We start from the raw sequence: 21,908 nt of genomic DNA, 5'->3' as shown, positions 1-21,908 counted from the left end.
CAGTTGAAAATACAAACATGGTTTGGCACACATAATTTGGTAATGCAGTTAAATATTATGGATTTCATCTTACCCCCATTTTATTTCAAGAACTCCATTACTTGGTGTCAGATTTGTGCTTTATTACTTGATTATATGCTTTCTATCATGAAGCCAGACTAATTATTTTTGAAATACTACCATTGGAAGAATAAAAACATAATAATAACCTATTCTCTTCCTCATAAGTGGTGCATTGCTCGTGATTCACACTAGATGAAGTTCAATATTGTTTTTCTATTAGTTAATTCCCTTATATCCATTTGCCTCTATGTGTGATATTTGTTACAGTGGCAATGAGGAATCACTGAAGTTGAAAGTTAACTAAAGGGTAAGAGGCTATATAACATTACATTTTGAATTAACTTTATATAATAGGACATTGTGACATTTGTATAAAAGTTCAAAGAGAAATGCAGGCTATGACTTCATTGAGAATTTATTCTTAAGTCTCTGTGATAGTTCAGCAGAGAATTCAGACCTGGAATTCAAAGGGCAGAACAAGACCTATTAAGTAATTCAGTCCATTTTATAAAGCCAAAGGAAAAGGGTATGAAGATGTAATCACTCATTTTCTGAAAGCTAAGATGTAAGAATCAACTTAAGGATGGCTAGGATATTAGTAGCAAATAGAAAGATTCAGTGGCTGTCATAGGTTGAGAGCAATTGTCTGGCTTCTGTGATGAACCTTGGTTACTAAACAAAGTTCTGCTGGCTTGCAGAATTCATAACCAACGCCATTGAAACTGATACATACAATGCAATTTATTTTTTGCATTAAGGTAGTATAACACAAAGAACTCTGTGATACATTATTCTTCTGTCATTAACTTCAGTCCATAAGTTGATTCAGGCTGACGATGAACTCCATTATATCATCATTATTTTTTAACAGTAAAAAAAGTGACAGGACAAAGAGAAGAGGAAATTTCCTTAAGTTAATGGATTTCTGAGGCTTGGTTTTATTTGTGCATATGAAAGCTTGCAATCTTGCAAATGTGGCTTCATTTTAAAAGTAGTAAATCACCCAAGAAAGAATTTCACATAAAAGTGAAGAAAAATGTGCAGCCATGCAGACCACAAGCCTTAGAAATTAGTGCACAGTCTTAAGAATATTTTAAATGGAGATATTTAAAAGTAACTCTTTTTATCTCATGTTCACATTGTAACTGCAATTTACTAAGTGCTGTCTTGACTTCCCTGCAAATATAACAGCTGTTCCTCAATTATTGTTATATTATGTTCATGTAGCAAGTAAAAGAAGATCTTTAGCTTCTAGAATTAGCATATTCATTAATATTCACTTAATAGCTCTGCAAATTACACCTATGATGTCATCTCAATGTGTACTTAGGAAATGAAAGAAAAGAAAAATACATGTATAGCCTTACGGAATGGGGTGGACCAGATTTTTTGTAGAAGAAAAAATGGCAAATTCAGTAGCAGCTTAATAATCTATACTTACATCAGAAACATCAAACAATACTCATTTGATGGTTATGATAGTATTTCATTATGGTTTTGGCCCAAAATTAATGTTAGTGTGCATTAATAATGTAAGTATATACTAAATTATTTTTAAGCTGCTGAAAATTTATTTTTTTTTTTTTGGTTTTTTTTTTTATTAATTTATTCTTGTTACATCTCAATGTTTATCCCATCCCTTGTATCCTCCCATTCCTCCCCCCCCCATTTTCCCATTATTCCCCTCCCCTATGACTGTTCCTGAGGGGGATTACGTCCCCCTATATATTCTCATAGGGTATCAAGTCTCTTCTTGGCTACTTGCTGTCCTTCCTCTGAGTGCCACCAGGTCTCCCCCTCCAGGGGACATGGTCAAATGTGAGGCACCAGAGTATGTGAGAAAGTCGTATCACATTCTCCACTCAACTGTGGAGAATATTCTGACCATTGGCTAGATCTGGGAAGGGGTTTAAAGTTTACCTCCTGTATTGTCCTTGGCTGGTGCCTTAGTTTGAGCGGGACCCCTGGGCCCAAATCTGCCTCATCATTGTTCTACTTGTAGATTTCTAGGACCCTCTGGATCCTTTTATTTTGCTGTGCTCCCATGCGTCTCTCATTTAGAGTCCCAATAGGATGCCTTCCCCTCTGTCCCAGTTTCCTGGTAAGTGAAGGCTTTCGTGGGACATGCCCCTTGGGCTAGTATGCAGATATAAGTGAGTATATACCATTTGATTCTTCTGCTTCGGGTTAACTCACTCATTATGATCATTTCTAGCTCAATCCATTTATCCACAAATTTCGGGAATTCCTTGTTTTTAATAGCTGAGTAGTATTCCATAGTGTATATGTACCACAGTTTCTTTATCCACTCTTCTACTGAGGGACACTTAGGCTGTTTCCATGTTCTGGCTATTATGAAAATTTAAATACATATAAAGTAGCAATACATCTTCTGTTTGTGAAGAAGTAACTGCTAATGACAAATTAAATTTAGAATTTACACATGCATTTAATTTGTTATATTTCTACTGTAAACATATTTTATTCTACAACATCAAAAATTCCAAAGTAATATAATTATTATGCTTTTTTACTTATTATTAAAGTTAATTTGTTATATGATATTCAGTCATTAATAATTGACCATAGACTTCTCTGATATCCAAATTAGAAATTAAAACACATAAATAATTTTGGGTCAATTTAGGATTTGAAGAAATTTAATGCTACTATCTTATAGACTAAATTATTCATTTTATATGTAAATATAAATTTAATTCAAATACTGTGCACCATAAAATTTAAATTGTAGATATTATATTTTATATTTGGAAGAATTGTGAGAAGTTTTAGAGAGTCATTTGATAATCTTAGCTTGCTGAAGGGGTTTCATATTATTCTGTTGTATAGAAAAGACATATAGTTATTGCCAACTAAATATTTATGTAACTAAAACACTTAAATCAACTAATTTATCACCCAAAAATGTAATCACAAATTGACAAATGCTAATTGATTATGTTTCAATTATATAATTGTTTGCAGTAATAATATCTGGAAAGTAATATGAACTATTTTTCTATAAATATTGGTAAGTCTACATAATGAATAATAATAACACACTTATAAGGAAAAAGAGCTATATGTTAAGTAAGCAAACTGTTTAAATAATTTTAAGTAATAATATTCTTGTTTTCATTTATGCAAAAAATGTATGCCTTGATAGATATAAGCTTAAAGAAATCCAGAAAAATGTAAATGCATTGTATAAAACAGCTTTACTCGTTTTCTTAAAATGAATTGTAAAAGAAAATGTTCTTTCATCCAAATTTTAAAAGAGAGTTGACTATGCAACCCTTGAGACCTATGGTAGAAACAAACACAAATGGCAAAAAACAAACAAACAAACAAACAAAACAACAGCAAAAACAATGGGAAGTTCCTAATGACATGCTGCTATATTCATATCTGAGTAGTTCCTCATGATATGCTGTTCACTCACATGTGAGTAGCCCAATCATCATTTCAGAGGCTCCATCCAGCAACTGACGGGAGCAGAGACCCCCGTTCAAACAACCAGCATAGCTCATAGAACACCACAGTAGAGAGGAGGAAGGATTGTCAGAACCAGAGTGACCAAGGAAGGACACCACAAAACAAGGACCACAAGGCTTATAAGGGTTCCCAGAGACTAAAGAGTTAATCACAGCACTACATCCACCTGTGCTAGGAATTTGGTTGGACTCCTAACAGTGGGAACTTACATCTGGGGTGAGTGTGGCAGGGTCTCCCTGACTCTTTTGCCTGTTCTTGGGAGACTTCCTACTATTGGGCTGCCTTGTCCAACTGTGAGTGTTATGACAGATTGTTCCTATTCTTATAGCAACATTTTATGCCTTGTTCAAGTTGTTATCCCTGGGAGGCCTGTTCTTCTGTGAAGGGGAATGGAGGAGCAGTGGATTCTGGGGTGTAAGTAGGAGGCAGAGAGAGGGAGGATGCATTTCAGATGTATTGTATGAGACAAGGATTTTTTTAAAAGAGAGAAAAATCTATTATTAAAAATCTAGTCTGTAGGCTGTCGCTTTGTCTCTTGACAGTGTCTCCTACCTTACAGAAGCTTCTCAGCCTCATGAGGTCCCATTTATTAATTGTTGACATTAAGGCCTGGGCTGTTGGTGTTCTGTTCAGGAAGTTGTCTCCTGTGTCAATATGTTCCAGGCTCTTCCCCACTTTTTGTTCTAACTGACTTAGTGTCTCTGGCTTTATGTTGAGGTCTTTGATCAACTTGGATTTGAGTTTTGTGCAAGGTGACAAAAATGAGTAAGTGTCCCTCAGTAGAAGAATGGATAAAGAAACTGTGCTACATATGCACTATGGAATACTACTCAGGTATTAAAAACAAGGAATTCCCGAAATTTGTGGACAAATGGATTGAGCTAGAAATGATCATAATGAGTGAGTTAACCCAGAAGCAGAGAGTCTCAAACAGTATATACTCACTTATATCTGCATACTAGCTTAAGGGGCATGTCCCACGAAAGCCTTCACTTACCAGGAAACTGGGACAGAAAGGAGGACATCCTATTGGGACTCTGATGAAAGAAGCATGGGAGAATAGCAAAGTAGAAGGATCCAGAGGGTCCTAGAAACCTACAAGTAGAACATTATGATAGGCAGATTTGGGCCCAGGGGTCCCTCTCAAACTAAGGCACCAACCAAGGACAATACAGGCGGTAACCTTTAAACCCCTACCCAGATCTAGCCAATGGTCAGAACATTCTCCACAGTTGAGTGGAGAGCAGGATATGACTTTCTCATGTACTCTGGTGCCTCACATTTGACCATGTTTCCTGGAGGGGGAGACCTGGTGGCACTCAGAGGAAGGATAGCAGGTTACCAAGAAGAGACTTGATACCCTATGAGCCTATAGAGGGGAGGAAATCCCCCTCAGTAACAGTCATAGGGGAGGGGAATAAGGGGAAAATGGGAGGGAGGGAAGAATGGGAGAATATAAGGAATGGGATAACCATTGAGATGTAACAAGAATAAAGTAATAAATATATAGGGGTACGTAAATCCCCCTCAGGAACAGTCATAGGGGAGGGGAATAATGGGAAAATGGGGGGGGGGAGGAATGGGAGGATACAAGGGATGGGATAAACATTGAGATGTAACAAGAATAAATTAATAAAAAAAATGCAAAAAAAAAGAAGAAAAAAAAATTTAAAAAATATTCTAAATCTAAAAAGTTAAAAATTCAATTATTAAAACTGTATAAGCAAAAAATGTAACTTAATATTAAAATTATTTGTAGTGTTTATCATCTAGTTGTTTACTGGTTACATGTCTTGGTTATCAGGTTTAAAGTGTCCTCATATTTATGTTTAAATAAACTTAAATTTTACAGAAAAAAGCTACTCACAGAGATAAAACAACTCATTACCTAATAATGATTGGTTCAAAGAAGAAAGAAAGAAAGAAAGAAAGAAAGAAAGAAAGAAAGAGCAAACCTCCTGTAACTACATTAAATGAAAATACAATATAACAAAACTTCTGAGACATACTGAAAGCTTCCCTACAAGCAAAATTCATAGTTCTACAATGTACTAATGAAAAGGATTAATTGTTTGAAAAGTTCAAAGCAATATTTCATATGATCTAGGAATTGCAATGCTCAATATGGTTTGAATCTGAAATGTACTCCACAGTTTCATGTGTTGGAAAATATTGTGTCTACCTAAAGTTAATGTTTTGGCAGTTTGTGGAAGCTTCCAGAAGGAGAGATTTGCTGGTAAGTACAGAGCACTAGAGTCAAGTGTTGAAGATCATACTTGTTCTTGCTAAGAATCTGGCCTTGCCCTCTGTCTCAGCTACCTTCTTCCATGCCTCACCTGATCCTGATGTGTTCAGGGTAACCAGGGCTATGATTCCTCCCTTGGTAGAGTACACTGCAGCCTCTGAAACTCTGAGCCAATGAAATTTAAGCTCCTTCAGCATTTTTCTGTCAGGTGTGTTGTCACGGCACCAAGAGAAAGCAACTAACATACATATGTTGATTGAAAACAGAGATCTGAACACGTACTTACAAAGGAATGTTCAGAAGAACATGATACATAATAGGCAGAAGCTGCAACAAAACACAAATGGACAGCAACAGACTAATGATTCTCGAAGTAAAGCTAAAAGAGAAGGGAAATGAGGATACAAAAATCCAAATATAATACTTTCTTTTATATCAAGGTTTTAAAACAATCTAATATATAGAGATCAAATGTAGGACAGTATAATTAAGTGACCACAGTTCATTTTGAGTATTGAAGATTTTCTGGAAGCAGAAGAGATGAATATACAATATGATGTTTTTATCTATTTGATTTAGCATGTATATCTGAAAGACAGAATTAGTTAATTGCATATTGTGACTATTTAAATAAAATATGTATATGATACTTTAGTTTTATTTTTGAAACATACTTTAATAAAATTGCATGTAATTTAATATTCAAAAGATTTTCTGCATTATTTAGAATAATTTTATTTCACACTTAGCTGCAGAATCACTGGGAAATAACAATAAAATTTTTGTTTTCTTGCACATGCTAGCTGGTTTCATTGTTTCTTGGATGAATGATTCTTGCAGTGTTTCACCTCAGGCGGTTGTATGGACTATGCACTTTTAACATTTGTTTACCCTATAATAAATGTTGTGCAAATCAATCTTCTTGAAATGGTATTATTAACAGTAGAGCTTTTATTTTTAATGAACTTCCTTAGCAATTTGGCCAGAATACAAATGAAAATCTGTTCTAACTTAGCAATTTGTGAAAAAAATTAAATAATAAACATAAAATACAGGCTTAATTCATATTTAAATATTCTAATTCACATTGTAATTGAATCTTCATAATGACAGGCTTAGTAATCTATAGTGAGATAACTTCAACCAAATAAACCCCTTTTTGGGATTTGATTTTAAATATCCTATTGAATTCAATTTAAATGACTTTATTCTTTGATTGAAAAGGACAGTTTAATGAATTCAAAGCAATTTGGGAATCAGCCTTGAGTAAATATCTGCTTTATTGTTGTTTTCTATTTTGTCCAATTAAAGTTTGTCTTTTTGATATAAACAGCTCTTTATATTTTCTCTGTATAGCTATAAATATGATTTAATAGTTCTATTCAGATGACAAATAAGTAAGGGATATTTTAGAAACCATCTTTAACTATATTACTGCTGTTTACAGTGATAATTTGGTAAAAATATTGCATATTATCAACATAAAGGAAAAGAGAATGTCATTAGTCCATTTAAAGGGTAGTTTTGCTAAGATACATATGCTAGTTAATCCTACAATTTATATCTAATAATATATAGTTAGTAGTTTCTTAAATTTTCTTTCTGTAGCCTAATTTGATATGGAATAGAAATAGATTGTGTCCATGTCTCATCTGATATGGATTGCAGGCTAAATTATAGATGTGGGAACAATGCAGTTAAACAGAGAAAGTTTTAGTTGGATATTTCTTTGCACACTTGAGTCAGTACTACCAAATATGAGACCAGGCCACTCTCTTAATGAAGACCACTCTTGCCTCTCCTTTGTTCTTCAATTGAGAGATCTCATGTCTTACATTGTTTCCTCTTTATCTAAATATCTTTCAAAGATCCCACCTAATTTTACCACCTATGTTGTTAACCTATGATGGGAAAAGGAGTACAAACATTTGGACTTTAGAAAATCATTTACCAAGGACTCAGAGTTTGAACATTGCATCTATAAGGAGTTGAAATGAAATTATGAGGCTGACCACACTGCAGCATATAAACAGCATTTAGAATGAAAGTATGTGGATTGACAATTTAAATGTTAGAGGCAGATAACCGTATATAAGTATTGTTCCATTTGTCTATTTTTGCTTCTGGGTGAACTCACTCATTATGATAATTTCTAGATCAATCCATTTATCCACAAATTTCGGGAATTCCTCATTTTTAATAGCTGAGTAGTATTCCATCATGTAAATATACCACAGTTTCTTAGTCCATTCTTCTACTGAGGGACACTTAGGCTGTTTCCATGTTCTGGCTATTATATATAAAGCAGCTATGAACATGGTTGAGCATATGTCCCTGTTGTGTGGTAGGGCATTTTCTGGGAATATTTCAAGGAGTGGGATAGCTGGGTCTTGAGGAAGCCCTATTCCCATTTTTCTGAGAAAGCACCAGATAGCTTTCCAAAGTGGTTGTACTAGTTTGCATTCCCACCAGCAATGAAGGAGTGTTCCTCTCTCTCTACATCCTTGCCAATGTGTGGTGTCATTTGAGTTTTTGATCTTAGCCATTCTCACTTATATCAAAACACTAGTCCAAGGGATACATACCATGAAAATCTTTACTTACCAAGAAAGTGGGTCAGAGGAGAGGACATCCAATTGAGACTTTAGGCAAGAGTAGCATGGAAGAAAGGGGAAATAGTAGGACCCACAGGGTCCTGGAAACCTATAAGAAGAACTTTATGACAGGCAGATCTGGATCCGGGGGTCCTCCTCAAACTAAGGCACCAGCCAAGGAGAATATAGGCAGTAAGCTTCGAACCCCTACCAAGACCTAGCCGACGAACATGACACTCTCCACCGTTGAGTGAAGAGTGAGATCTGACTCTCACATGAACTCTGGTGCCTCATATTTGACCACATCCCCTGGATAGGGAGACCTGGTGGCACTCAGAGGAAGGATAGCAAGTTACCAAGAAGAGACTTGATATTCTGAGAGCATATATAGGGGGAGGAGGTCTCCCTCAGTCACAGACATAGGGGAGGGGAGAAGGAGATAAATGGGAGGGAGGGAAGAATGGGAGGAAACAGGGGAAGGGCTAACAATCGAGATGTAATATGAATAAATTAATAAAATTAAAGAAGGGAAAAAAATAAGTCTTGTTCCACACCCTCATAACCACGAAAAATTCAATATTGCTCACACATTGATCATATACTTCTGATTTCCAGGAATATGATGGAACAATTTCTGTCATTGAGGCTACCTAGTCTGAGATATATTGCTCCAGTGATTCTGGCAAACAAACACATACAATAACCAAAGAATCAAAAATTTCAAATGTAGTTTACTGAAAAATCCTTTGACCAGATGCAATAAACATCAGAGTAATAGATATATTTTCTGCAATTGATAATATTCTTTGTGTTGTGTGTAAGTTCTTAACAAATATTGTAGCCACACTTGATATAGTCATCTTAACACATCAATTTATGAGAAACATTACCAAGTATCTATGTTTTAATAACCACAGTCTCTTCAATATTATTTTTCAGATAAAATTGATGCATAATGATCTGGAGAATGGAAAAGGTTACCCTGACTGTCTTCTCAAGAGCACACTAGGACACTGTAGTGTGTGACAAAAATTCTTTCTGTAAGCTTCCACTTCATGGTCACAGATAGAATATATAAAATGGTGTACAAAAAAAAAAAAAAAGCTCAAGATTTAAAAATTCTGCTTTGGAAAGAGAATTTACAGCATCTTTAGCATAGCATTTCTAGTGTGTATAGCAACAGAGATTTGACTGCCACCACGGGGTTTGTGTCACTCCTTTGGATTTTGGTAGCTTGCCAGAAGGATTACCCACTCCTCTTCTGCATTGTCTATCTGTTCTAAGGTAAACCAAAGATTAAGACAAAACCCAGTTTGATCACTGTAAAATACCATACTTTGTGACTTCGGGGGCACCGTAGTAGACACTAAGCTTCTAAAGTGACATCAGTCTTAAGGCAAAGCAGGTTCTCCCTTCTGCTCATCTCCAACTGCTTCTCCCTGGAAGTTGCGAATGATATTAGCATCCATCAGATTTGATCTGTGTTGAGAATAAGAAAGTCTTGTCTTTGTGAGTGCATTGTACATCATTAGATACAGGTGGCTCAGACCAAGATTATGACATTGTGAGAATTTATAACCAGCCTTATGGTCCCAAAGGCAGTGTTAGTAGTGTTATTTTAGTTTACCTCAGTTTAAATAGTGAGGAGTTCATGATGAACATGTTTCGCAGAGTTATTCTGCCAGAGGAGCAGGACACTGACAGAGCATTCCACATCAGTCCTTTTTTAAAAATTATCTTTTAAAATTAAATATATATATATATAGTTACACTTACATATAATAAACTACCTACAGCAAGAAGAGCCATGAAACAATCATGAATTATATAAATGTTATGTTCTTTGTGATTTAGCTATTTGTATTCGGCAGCATTGAAGAAAACATCTTTCCTATCTTGGTGCTTCTAAAATTCTGAATGTAAATCAATACCTATCACATCTCATCATTATCAACTTAAAACATCTATATAGACATAAAAACATCTTAGCCCCTAAACAACTAAATTTAATTGTAAAACTAAACTATCTGATCTTCAACCCCATCTGAGACTACAGAAGGAATAAAATTGATTGCCTGAGTATATAGGTTTATTTCATTTATTTTTGAAAAAATGACCAATTAAAAATCATTTAATATTTTAGCCTAATTCCTTGTAGAAAGAGATTACTTTGTTTGAGGGAAAAAAGCTTATCAACTATATGTAGTGAAAAATAAGACCTGTGGCTAGAAATATGCCCACGACCCTTTTATATGGCACAGTTTCTATTCCCAGCCATCCTGTGCTTTTCACAACCATCTGAGTTAGGATTTTATGGATATATGGTGCCCAAATTTAGCCTCTGTGGATACTGAATACATGTGTCCAACCGATATGCATATAAACAAAACACATACACACATAAAATATAAAGAAATAAATAATAATTAAAATAAAACCATATATGTATTGCAGAAGTTGAAAATAATATACCGATATTGAATTCTATATTACCAATTATAAGATACTTGGCATTTTGATATTATACTTTGGGTTTTGGTTTTTGTGAAAATTATTTGTTTATTTTATTTGAGTGAATATATTTTATAAAAAGCAGATAAAAGCCAGGTACAGTGGCTCACACCCATAATCCAATCCCTAGGCTGTGGATATGTGGGAGGGGCAGGGGTAGAGGCAGGTGGATTCCAATGAGTTTAAGACCATCCTGGTGTACAAAGTTAGTCCAGGACACCCAAGACTACACAGAAGTCCTATCTTGAAAAACTGGGGGAGGGGGGAAAGCAGATAAAAACAGACTTGAGATTGCAAGTAGAAACGTGCCTGTTTGTGTACAATAAGAAAGGCTCATAAATTCCTATGGTAAATTTGTTTTCCAAGGTATTAACTTTACACATAAGTCTTCAACAAGAGCTACACATTACTTGTATGTACCCTTAAAAGAGTAGTGATAAAGAGGGAGGGACCTGTGCTTAGTTTGAACTAACACATACCGGGCATTTTATCTGATAAGTAATTGAGTGGAGGAGAGAAAAGATACTAGAGAAATCTTCAGACCATTCCTTACTCTGCCAAGTGACCTTCCTATGAATACGATAAAAAAGTGCGCATTTGAATGTAGGTAGTAAAAGCAATGCAAATAAAACTCTTGATGACATTATGTTGCCAAGTTTTTGCTTACATAAGGTAAGTTGTTTAACATTTTTCAGAATTAATTTATTTAGATTTATTCTTCCCTCAGACAAACAAAACCAGAACTCTAACACTTAATAATTTTTCCTAAAGACACGGCTAACTTTTGGATACATTAAATAACAAAGCTGCTTTCTCTCTGGCAGGTTGGGTACAGGGAGTCTGAAAGCACTTGGATAGATTGTCTAACGTGGTGCATTATTCTCAATGCCCCTGTCATATTACCCTATATTAAATACCAACCCAATAATTAGGAAGTTAATTTTTATTTTCTTTAGATTTTTTTGCATTTTAGGTTTTGACTTCTATTTATTGCAAGTCTCTATAGTAAACTAATTGTTCAATCTATGGCTGAAACACTTTGCATGTATCAATTAAACCTGTTGGCCACTGTTAGTCTTCAAATCAGCAGTAAATGAACTACTTTTAATTCCCTCAAATTTCAGGAATTGGTCCTGTCCTTCCACCATGTGGGTTCCAAGGATAGAACTTAGGTCTTCAGGCTTGAAAACAAATCACTTTACATAGAATTTCTCTCCAGCTCTGTTCCCCAAATTTTCAGTTTGTCCGTCATTAGTGGCTGCTTTATCTAAGTTATCCACTTCTCACAGATCTCCTCATGATAGCCATATGGTTTGAAATTCTTAAAAGGAAAATATAAACCCAAAAGATAGAGTAATAATCTTTTATGACATAACATATTTTACAAATTCTGCAACTATATTATTTTTAATACTTATTATTGTTTTCTTTTAAACATACATAATTTGCAAATTTAAGATACTCTCGTATTTTTATATTTAAAGTGGGTCATATCACTTTATTATTAATAACAGATAAAAGCAACCAAATAACTAGAATTGTTTATTTGTCAATTGAGATGGGCTATTACATATTGGCCATTTTCTCCAAACTATTAATGGTGTGATATTTTAATTAGAAGAATTCTTCTTTTTAACACAAAGAAAAACTTACAGATGTTGGCATTATAAAGTATTTATAATAATTGTAAAATAAAACTCAGTTCATAAACTGGGGATGGTGGCACATAACTTAATCCCAGTACTAGGAGGAAGAGGTAGGAGGATCTCTATGAGTTTAAGGTCACCCTGGTCTACAGAGAGAGCCCAGGACAGCCAACACTACATACATAGAAACCCTGTCTAGAAAAAAAAAAAAACCCACCACCAGTAACAACAACAACAATAAAAATCCAACTAAGTACCTGTAAATATTGTGGGCACAGTTTCTTATGAGGTCTGTAGAGCATTTTCTTTTCTTTTTAAAGTATTTTTAACATTTATTTATTTATTCCATTTGCATCCTTATCATAGCCCCATTCCTCCTCACATCCCAGTGCCACCTACTTTCCTTGTCCCAGTCCCCCTCCCCTATTCCTCAGAAGAGGGTGTCCCCCTCCCATGCACCTCATATCAAATCACATCAAGACTGAATGTGCTCCCTTCCATTAATTAATGAATAATGAGGGAGGGCATCCTACATTTTATGTGGGACCACCTCTGGCATAGCAGTTGAGTTCATTTGGAAAGGAGACTGACAAAGCCAGGGAGAGCAAGCCAGTAAGCAGTATGCCTCCAGGGCCTCTTTTTCAGCTTCTGTCTGTAGGCTGCTGCCTTGTTTAAGTTCCTGCCCTAACTCTCTTCAAGGAGGGTCTACAACATATAAGTGTAAGCCAAATAATCCCTTTCCTCACCAACTTGCTTTTAGTCATAATGCTTAATCACAGCAATAATCACCTGAATGTTAGACACACTTCTAGCACATTCTTTCTATTCTCCATTGTTCTTCATGCCCTTCTCCTTCTCCTCCTTCTCTTTCTCCTTCTCCTCCTCTTGTGCCTCCTCCTCCTCTTCCTCCTCCTTTTTCTCTTCTTCCTCCTCCTCATACTCCTCCTCCCTCCTTACCCCTTCTGTCCATCTTCTTTATCTCTTTCTCTATGTATTTCTTTTAGAAACAAAGAGGACAATGAACACACCAGAATAAAAATGTTGAACAAATGCAAGTGTAAATGGATCATTTCTTCACCAGATATATTTGTTCTCTTGGAAGCCAACTGAAGAATAGGCTCACCCTTTCTATCTCTTTGAGAACTCTAGCTCGGTGGTTCAACTCAGGTGTTCTGGATAAAACTCCTCTCCACGCTCACTTATTCAATCTGGCTTCTCTCAACTTCTAATGAATTGCACTGCTTGGCCTCCAACTAACTAGCAATTGTTCTAATCTTCTGGCTTCTTCTTCTTATGCTAAAGCATCTTTTATTTACTTTTTGTAAAAAAAAAATCATCTGAAAGCCTAACTGCCTCCATCTGCTATCATAGGCCTAGTCCTGGAAGCTTCTAGCTTCTGTACAATCTAATCTAGGCCTATAGTTTTTCAGGTTCTAAGACTTGTTACTAAATAAACTCATCCTTTCTTGTTTTTTATGAACTCTGATTGTTCAACTCAGCTGTTTTGTCTCAAATTCCTCTCCAAACTGACTGATTAGAACTGGTTTTTCTCTGCTTCTGGCTAAATTGCTCTGCCTGGCCTTATAATAACTTTGGCAATGTGTTCTAATCTCCTGGCTCTTGTTCATTCTCTACCTATTCTGTCTTCACCTGTGTCAAGCTTTTTCTCTCTAAAACTTGTCTCTTCAAAATTGTCATGATAAAACTCTCCTCTCACTGTCTCTCTCCTCCCTCCCCCCCTCTCTCTCTCAATCTGAAAACATACATATGAGTAATATTATTCAAACTGAACAGGTTTTATCTAGGAATATGTGTGTGTATGTGTATACTATATGCATGTTGCAAAAATGAGAAAAGAGCCCATGAAAATAAAATAAAAAGCAATGAAGGTTATATTGAAAGATTTGGTAGAGGAGAGGGGGAAAGAATATAATTATATTAATGTCTGTAAAATAAAATAGTCAATGAATGGATCTAATCATGCAAGTGCAATAAGTGGCTAGAAATTTAATATTCACAAAAGCAACACAAATGTTTTGACAAGACTAAAAGGTATTGAAATAAGCATAGTGGCACATGTGTTTCACCGCATAATTGGGAAGAAGCAACACGTGGATCTTAGTGAGTTCACTACAGACTCGTCTACATAACAAGTTCCTTGCCAGCCAGAGCTATAATAGAGTTTGTCTCAACAAACAAACAAACAAACAAGCAACACTAAAAACCCAATCAGGAAAATAATTCTCAGTGAATTAGGATTATACATTTTGAAAATGTTGATATAATTATACTTAAGCAAAGAAAGTCAATGGTTTTGTTATAATGTCAGAAAAAAGGGTAACATTAGCTGAGCTTTTTATAGAAATCAGAATGAGAATAGTTAATAAAAATAAACTCATTTTCATTCCTTCTCTTTTTTTCTTCAAATGAGGATTAAAGAAGCTATATATATAGCAGGCAAATTTTTTATACATGATATGCACATCAAATGACTTACACCAGAACACTTGTCTGTCCCTAGTCAAGTATCTGTGCTTTAGAACAGACTTGAGTTTAATCCAGTGTTGTAAAGTTCAAACTTTATTCCCTAAAAAATTGTACTGATCGTAACTTATATGCATTTTAATACTAATTTCAAGCTATACTTGCCTATTAATTTTATTTATTTGTTTATTTATTTGTTGTTTGTTTGTTTGTTTATTCTTCCCTAGTTTTCCTCCCTCCTCTCTGCCAACCCCTCCTACCACCTCTTCTCTCCCTCAGACCCAAGTATGGCATATCAAGTTTCAATAAGATTATGCACATCCCCTCATATTAAGCCTAGGCAAGGCAACACAGGAGAAAAAGGCTCCAAAAAGCGGGCAAGAGAGTCTGAGACAAGCCCTGATCCCACAAGAACAGCAAGCATAATATATATACATCAGACCCCCTCAGCTTCCCTCATTGCCTCTCTGTAAGACCTGATGAGCTCCGCTTAGTTGAGTCAATGGTTTTTCCTGTGATGTCCTTTTTTAAAAATTTTTATTAATTTATTCATATAACATCTCAGTGGCTATCCCCTCCCTTGTATCCTCCCATTCCTCCCTCCCTCCCATTTTCCCTTTACTTCCCTCCCCTATGACTGTGACTGAGGGGGACCTCCTCCCCCTGTTTATGGTAATAGGGTATCAAGTCTCTTCTTGATAGCCTGCTATCCTTCCTCTGAGTGCCACCAGGTCTCCCCATTCAGGGGACATGGTCAAATATGAGGCACCAGAGTACGTGAGAAAGTCATATCCCACTCTCCACTCAACTGTGGAGAATGTCCTGTCCATTGGCTAGATCTAGGTAGGGGTTTAAAGGTTACCGCCTATATTGTCCTTGGTCGGTGCCTTAGTTGAGCGGGACCCCTGGGCCCAAATTTGCCTATCATAATGTTCTACTTGTAGGTTTCTAGGACCCTCTGGATCCTTCTACTTTGCTATTCTCCCATGCTTTTCTCATCTAGATTCCCAATAGGATGTCCTCCCCTCTGTCCCAGTTTCCTGGTAAGTGAAGGCTTTCGTGGGACATGCCCCTTGGGCTAGTATGCAGATATAAGTGAGTATATACTGTTTGAGTCTTTCTACTTCTGGGTTAACTCACTCATTATGATCATTTCTAGCTCAATCCATTTGTCCACAAATTTCAGGAATTCCTTGATTTTTAGCTGAGTAGTGTTCCATAGTGTATATGTACCATTCTTCTACTGAGGGACACTTAGGCTGTTTCCATGTTCTGGCTATTATGAAAAAGGCTGCTGGTTCCTGCAATCTTTCCAGCTGCTCTTCCACGGGATTACCTGAGCTCTGCCTAATGTTTGGCTTTTAGTTCCTGGATGAAGTCTGTCTGGTGACAAATATGCAGTGCTCAGGTGTAAGAGTATAGTAAATAATTACTAAGAATCATTCATAAGCCCCTCCTCCTGTTTTGACTGTCTTGTTTGCGTCTATCCTAGGTGTCTGAGCTATCTAGCTTCAGGTTGCTGCTCCACCCAGTCACTGTCTGTTTCCTCTCTTGGCATGGCTCTCAAGCTGGAGCATTCATTGGTTGGCCATTCCCTCAAGCTCTGTGCTGCCTTAGGTGAACACTTAAGAAGCAGAACAAATTGTAAGTCAAAGGTTTGTGGCTGGGTTGGTGTCCCAACTCTCCACTGGAAGCCTTGCCCAGTTACAGAACTTGATCAGTTCAGGCTCCATATGCCCCATTGCTAGGAGTATCACCTTGGATCACCCTCACAGATTCCAGAATTTTCCATGACACTAGGTTTCTACATTGCCCCCAAATGTCTCCCTGTACTCTCTCCTTCCAAAACAACCTCTCCTGTTACTTATCTTCTAGGCTCATCATAAACTTCTCTGTGAAGCTTGTTTCCAGGTATTTATCTTTTAATGCAATTGTAAATGGAATTTCTGCTTGATTTTATGTCATTATTAGTTGAAATATATGTTTATTTAATATGTAGATATATAAGTAGTTAATAAAGCATTACAAACACACGAAAATCATGGGTTGTTTAGGAAAAACAAGTTTTCTTCAGTGAAATAATGTCATACACGTAACCTAGCTGTGATAATCAGGAGTACAATGTGGAGTTACAGGTGGTGATGTAAGTAAGTATAGCCCCTTAGGAAGAAGTATGGATTTTTCTGAATAAGTTAAACATATTGTTTAGTGACAGGCAAGGCAATTTGAGATTTCCTTTCCTATGAATCTATACAAGAAAACGTAAACCATTTTCTCTACATATTCTTGTACAAGACTGTATATCATGACATTAATAACAAATAAATTGGAAAAAATCATAAATGTCAATAAATTGGTAAAATAATTAATCAATGTGTGCTGTGTTACCATAAAATGGTAAAACATGAACTCACTTCATGAATAAATTACTTTATTAAAAATTATAGAGATTATACATTTCTGGAAAATGAAATGACATTATTTACATAAAAATGGAAGTTAACAGGGTAATTGCTGGCAAAAGGGGAAGAGAACTTCTGTATATTGAAAAAAGATCTAAAATTGCATTTCATTAGTGTTGTACATTTGTATAAATTTACAGGAATTCAGTAAAATTTACAATTTTACAGTTGAAAATTTTGGTATGTAGAAGTTATTAAAGTATATAGTTATTAATGAGTTAAGCATAACTTCTCAAAGATCCTCACTGCCTTTGTACTGCTGGGTTTTCTATGTTGTTGTTGTTGTTGTATTAATTTGACTAGGAAGTTCAAGATCAAAGACCTGGTTTTTAGGAACTTCTTACTACTTCTTCTTGTAGGAATACAAGGGTGACAAGTACATCTTCACATGGCTGAGGAATAGGACAGAGATATCACATTCCTAACAGTGCTTTCCAGAAATCAGTCATCTATTTGCAGTACAATGCCTTGATGACCCATTGAATTTCAATTTCTATACTTTTCATGCTTCTCCATTGAAAGTTAAGTTTCTACCTGGGTGTGGTGGCAAATGCCTATAATCACAGCACTCAAGGAGGCAGAGGAAGGTAGATCCCTGTGAGTTCCAGGCCAGCCTCGACTACCAGGTGAATATAAGAGAGCCAAGACTACACAGAGAAACCCTGTCTTGAATACCCAAAAAAAAAAAAAAAAAAAAAAAAAAAAAAGAAATAAAGGAAAGAATGAAGGAAAAAAATAAGAAAGAAAGAAAGAAAGAAAGAAAGAAAGAAAGAGGTTGTTTCTCCCATGTGAGTTTTCATGTACAAATCCAATGGATGACACTCTTAGAGTGTGATTTGAAATCCTTGCTAAAATCCATCCTTTGTGATGGAAGCTACACACACAATGAGGATTTGGGATTTAGAGCAGGAACTCTACAGATGCAGCTGTGAGTAGGCTCTCAGACTGCCTTCTCCCATGTTCAACCCTCTTGCTCTCTGACTGCCAATTGGTCAGCTTCTGCTCAGATTTTATTATGCCCTAAATGCTTATCTACACAGGGCTTTGTGTACATGGCTTTCTCCATGTATTTCCAGATACTCTAAGCTTCTCAAAATTTGTCCTCTGCCACTGAGATCTAAATGCTGAGTGTGTACTTATCACTGCTAGGTCAGGTCAAAGTGAGAAATATCTTTGGAAGAACAACCAAAAAGGCAAACCACAGCTCATAAATGTTTTGCTTCCATTTGCTCAAGTAGAAATACTCTTGTTATCTGCTGACTTCCCAGAGTTTTTCCTGTATCAAAAAGATAGCTATTTTCTTCTTAATTATATACCCTGTCCAAGACAAGCTACTTTGATTCAATTAATTGTCCCCATTTCATAGAATGAAAGCTCTAAACACTCTGATATACCCTGGGAGTAGAAGTATATCTTTTTTAGAAATTTATTGAAAATATAGTGAGAAAAATCACATTTATCATCAAATAATATTTTTAAAATATGAAAGTTTCCTAAAATCTTCACTTATTGGGAATAAAGATCTTTATAATATTTTAATTTTTATATCACTCTATATATTCTGTATTCTTCACTAGTTTAATATTAAACTTTTACGTAAAATTTAGTCTTTTAATGGTAAAATGTTAGAGCTTCAACTAACATATACAAGTATAATTCAATGAAATTTATTTAAGAATGCAGAGTATAAAAATCAAGTTAGCTAAAGCAGTTCTAAATGACCGAGATTCCTGGGAGTCTGAAAGAGGAGGGTTTAATCAGTGCATATTTAGCCATGCATGAGCAACTCTGGTCCTCTTGTCTTTAGCTACCATTGGTTGTAGTATGGAGTGCTTATCTGATCATATTCAAGTCTATTTCCATTCTGCCCTTAATGGCAATTAACAAAGCAGTCTCTGCATAGAGTAATTTTGTTCAGAATACTTGCATTGAATTTCCCCCCAAATTAAAATAAGCTCCAAAAAGAAACTTATAATTCTATAAAGTAATGAATGAGACAATAGACACATGATTTAAGGTTTGTGAGCTTTTTCTATCCACTCCTGTAATTGTTGTAAAATGCTTTGTTGCAGTACTACCAAGACCTGGTGTACAGAAGAGAGCTTAAGAGAGAATAAGAATCTAATATTTGTTGACCAATCATCCCATTAAAAAGAAATCTTTAAAATTGAATGGAAAAATTCATATTCATGAATTTTAAATCTGATAGAGTACTTTATGAGAGTCTTGTTTATATTTATCTTAATGTGATTAAACAATCTAAATAATAAATACATTCTGCTACTATGGAGTTCTTTCATTTAATTTTTCATGCAAGTCTTAGCAATTAAGAAGAAAAATAACACTATAAATTGACTAGAAAAACAGAAAATGAACTCAGGCATGTCTGTAACAGATGGCAAAAACAAACTCATCATTGTTACCACTTTATTATTTCTCATCAAATTCATTATTGATTCTAACGTCTGTATCTCCATCATGTTTCCCAAGATGGAGGGGGAAAATGCTTTGTATATTATTCAAATGAAGAGGGAAATGCCTTTGATGAACTTTGCACATAAAGAATGGATTTGATTATACATACTACAGAGACTTGATATTCGTATAATATACCTGGAGACAAACATGGAATGCAAATCTTGTAGCAGGCAGAAGGTAAGACTTAGGGGAAGTACTGTAAAAGACAAGAGGTATAATTAGAGAAATTTGTCTCCCTCCCTAAATAGAGAGCAACTGTCAAGATAAAGTTTGCAAAGTGCCAATGCTACACTGCTAGATTCAAAGCAACAACAAAGAATTTGCAACTCTTTTTTCCTGAAGTCTTTTCTCATTAATATAAAATAAAATCACCAAGATCTTGTCAAAATGAGATAACTTTAAATATAATAATTACAGAGGAAAGTCATAACTCACTAGAGAGCCTTTGCCTGGCAGGCAAAAGGTCCTGGATTCAGTGGCAAATAAAATGGCTCTAAAATGGTGAAGATGTTAATTAGCATGATGCGTATATATATTTTAAAATATCATGTTAAACTCAATTTTATGCAATTTTGTCATATATAAAAGTTTTGAGCAGGTTAATTCTTTTTTAAAATGAAAAATGAAATAATTCATATTACATCTCAATTGTTATCCCATCCCGTGCATCCTCCCTGTCCTCCCTCCCTCCAGCTTTCACCCCATTCCCCTTCACTATGACTGTGACTGAGGGGGACCTCTTCCCCTTATATATGATGCTAGGGTACCAGGATTCTTCTTGGTAGTCAAGCAGGTTAATTCTTGTTAAAGCTTTCACACAGTGATGACAGAAACAAAATGGTACAAATGCTTCCAAAAGCAGTTTACCAATTTTTTTACTGAAGTATATATTCTTATATGATTGAGTTATTTTACTTTAAAAAGTTGCTCAACACAAATAATAATGCAGGTGCATACAAAGGCTTGCACTTTAATTCTCACAGTTACTTACTTCATAAATGGATGAATATACAAATTCAAGACTAAAAAGAATATTAAATCAGCTGATAAGCATAGCTGAAACTTTAACACTTTACTTAACCAAATTAAGAAACACAAACACAAACACACACACACATACACACACACACACATACACACACACACACACACACACACACATACAAACTGCATATCTGCTCTCCTATGTGGATCCTAGTCAGAAATTTATTCATACATGTATATAAATGGATCTAAATATGGGTAAAATCTAAAAACCTAGGAAGTAGAAGAAGATGGTTAAATTGGGTACGCAGCAAGTAGAAGTACATAAAGAGGAAAAATGGTACAACAATATGAAAGCAGAAGACACTAGTGATACACATAAAAGAGTAGAACACAAGAGGATGAAACAAGAGGGAAGAAGAAAAGGCTACTACAAGACATGTTATTTGGAAATGCCATAAGAATATTTACATATTGTATTCTAATTAAATATTAGACTTATAGCCACAGCTCTTGTTACATCATGATTTCTTTAGATGTTCTATCCCAATATCATAAAATTTCACAGCCCATTCTGTATCTTCCATATGCTCCATTTTGACTGTACTTTTTTCATCCAGGACCCTTAAGCCAGAGAGAGAATGCCAAAAATGTCCTGTTTAGGGCCACACACTCAACTGCCATACATTCTCAGAAAAGACAGAGCCTGTATGCATAGCGCTAAACTTATCAATATTCACAGAAATGGAAGGGTCAAAAGAAGCTCTACATCTTCTTATTGGCTACTAATGTGTTCTGTAAGGAAAGGAGCATAGGAGGAGCCCAATGGCGACTTCCAAACACCTAGTCACACACATGATTCTAGTTAAATTAAACCTATCTGAGAAAGGATTTGCAAGAGTAAAAATGACTGTTCAAAAGAGTTTGAGGAAGAGCTCTTAGTAGT

The sequence above is a fragment of the Acomys russatus genome, chromosome 18 (genome assembly GCF_903995435.1).
Source record: "Acomys russatus chromosome 18, mAcoRus1.1, whole genome shotgun sequence".
Classification (NCBI taxonomy): Eukaryota; Metazoa; Chordata; class Mammalia; order Rodentia; family Muridae; genus Acomys; species Acomys russatus.
This window is presented reverse-complemented; position numbering follows the sequence as displayed.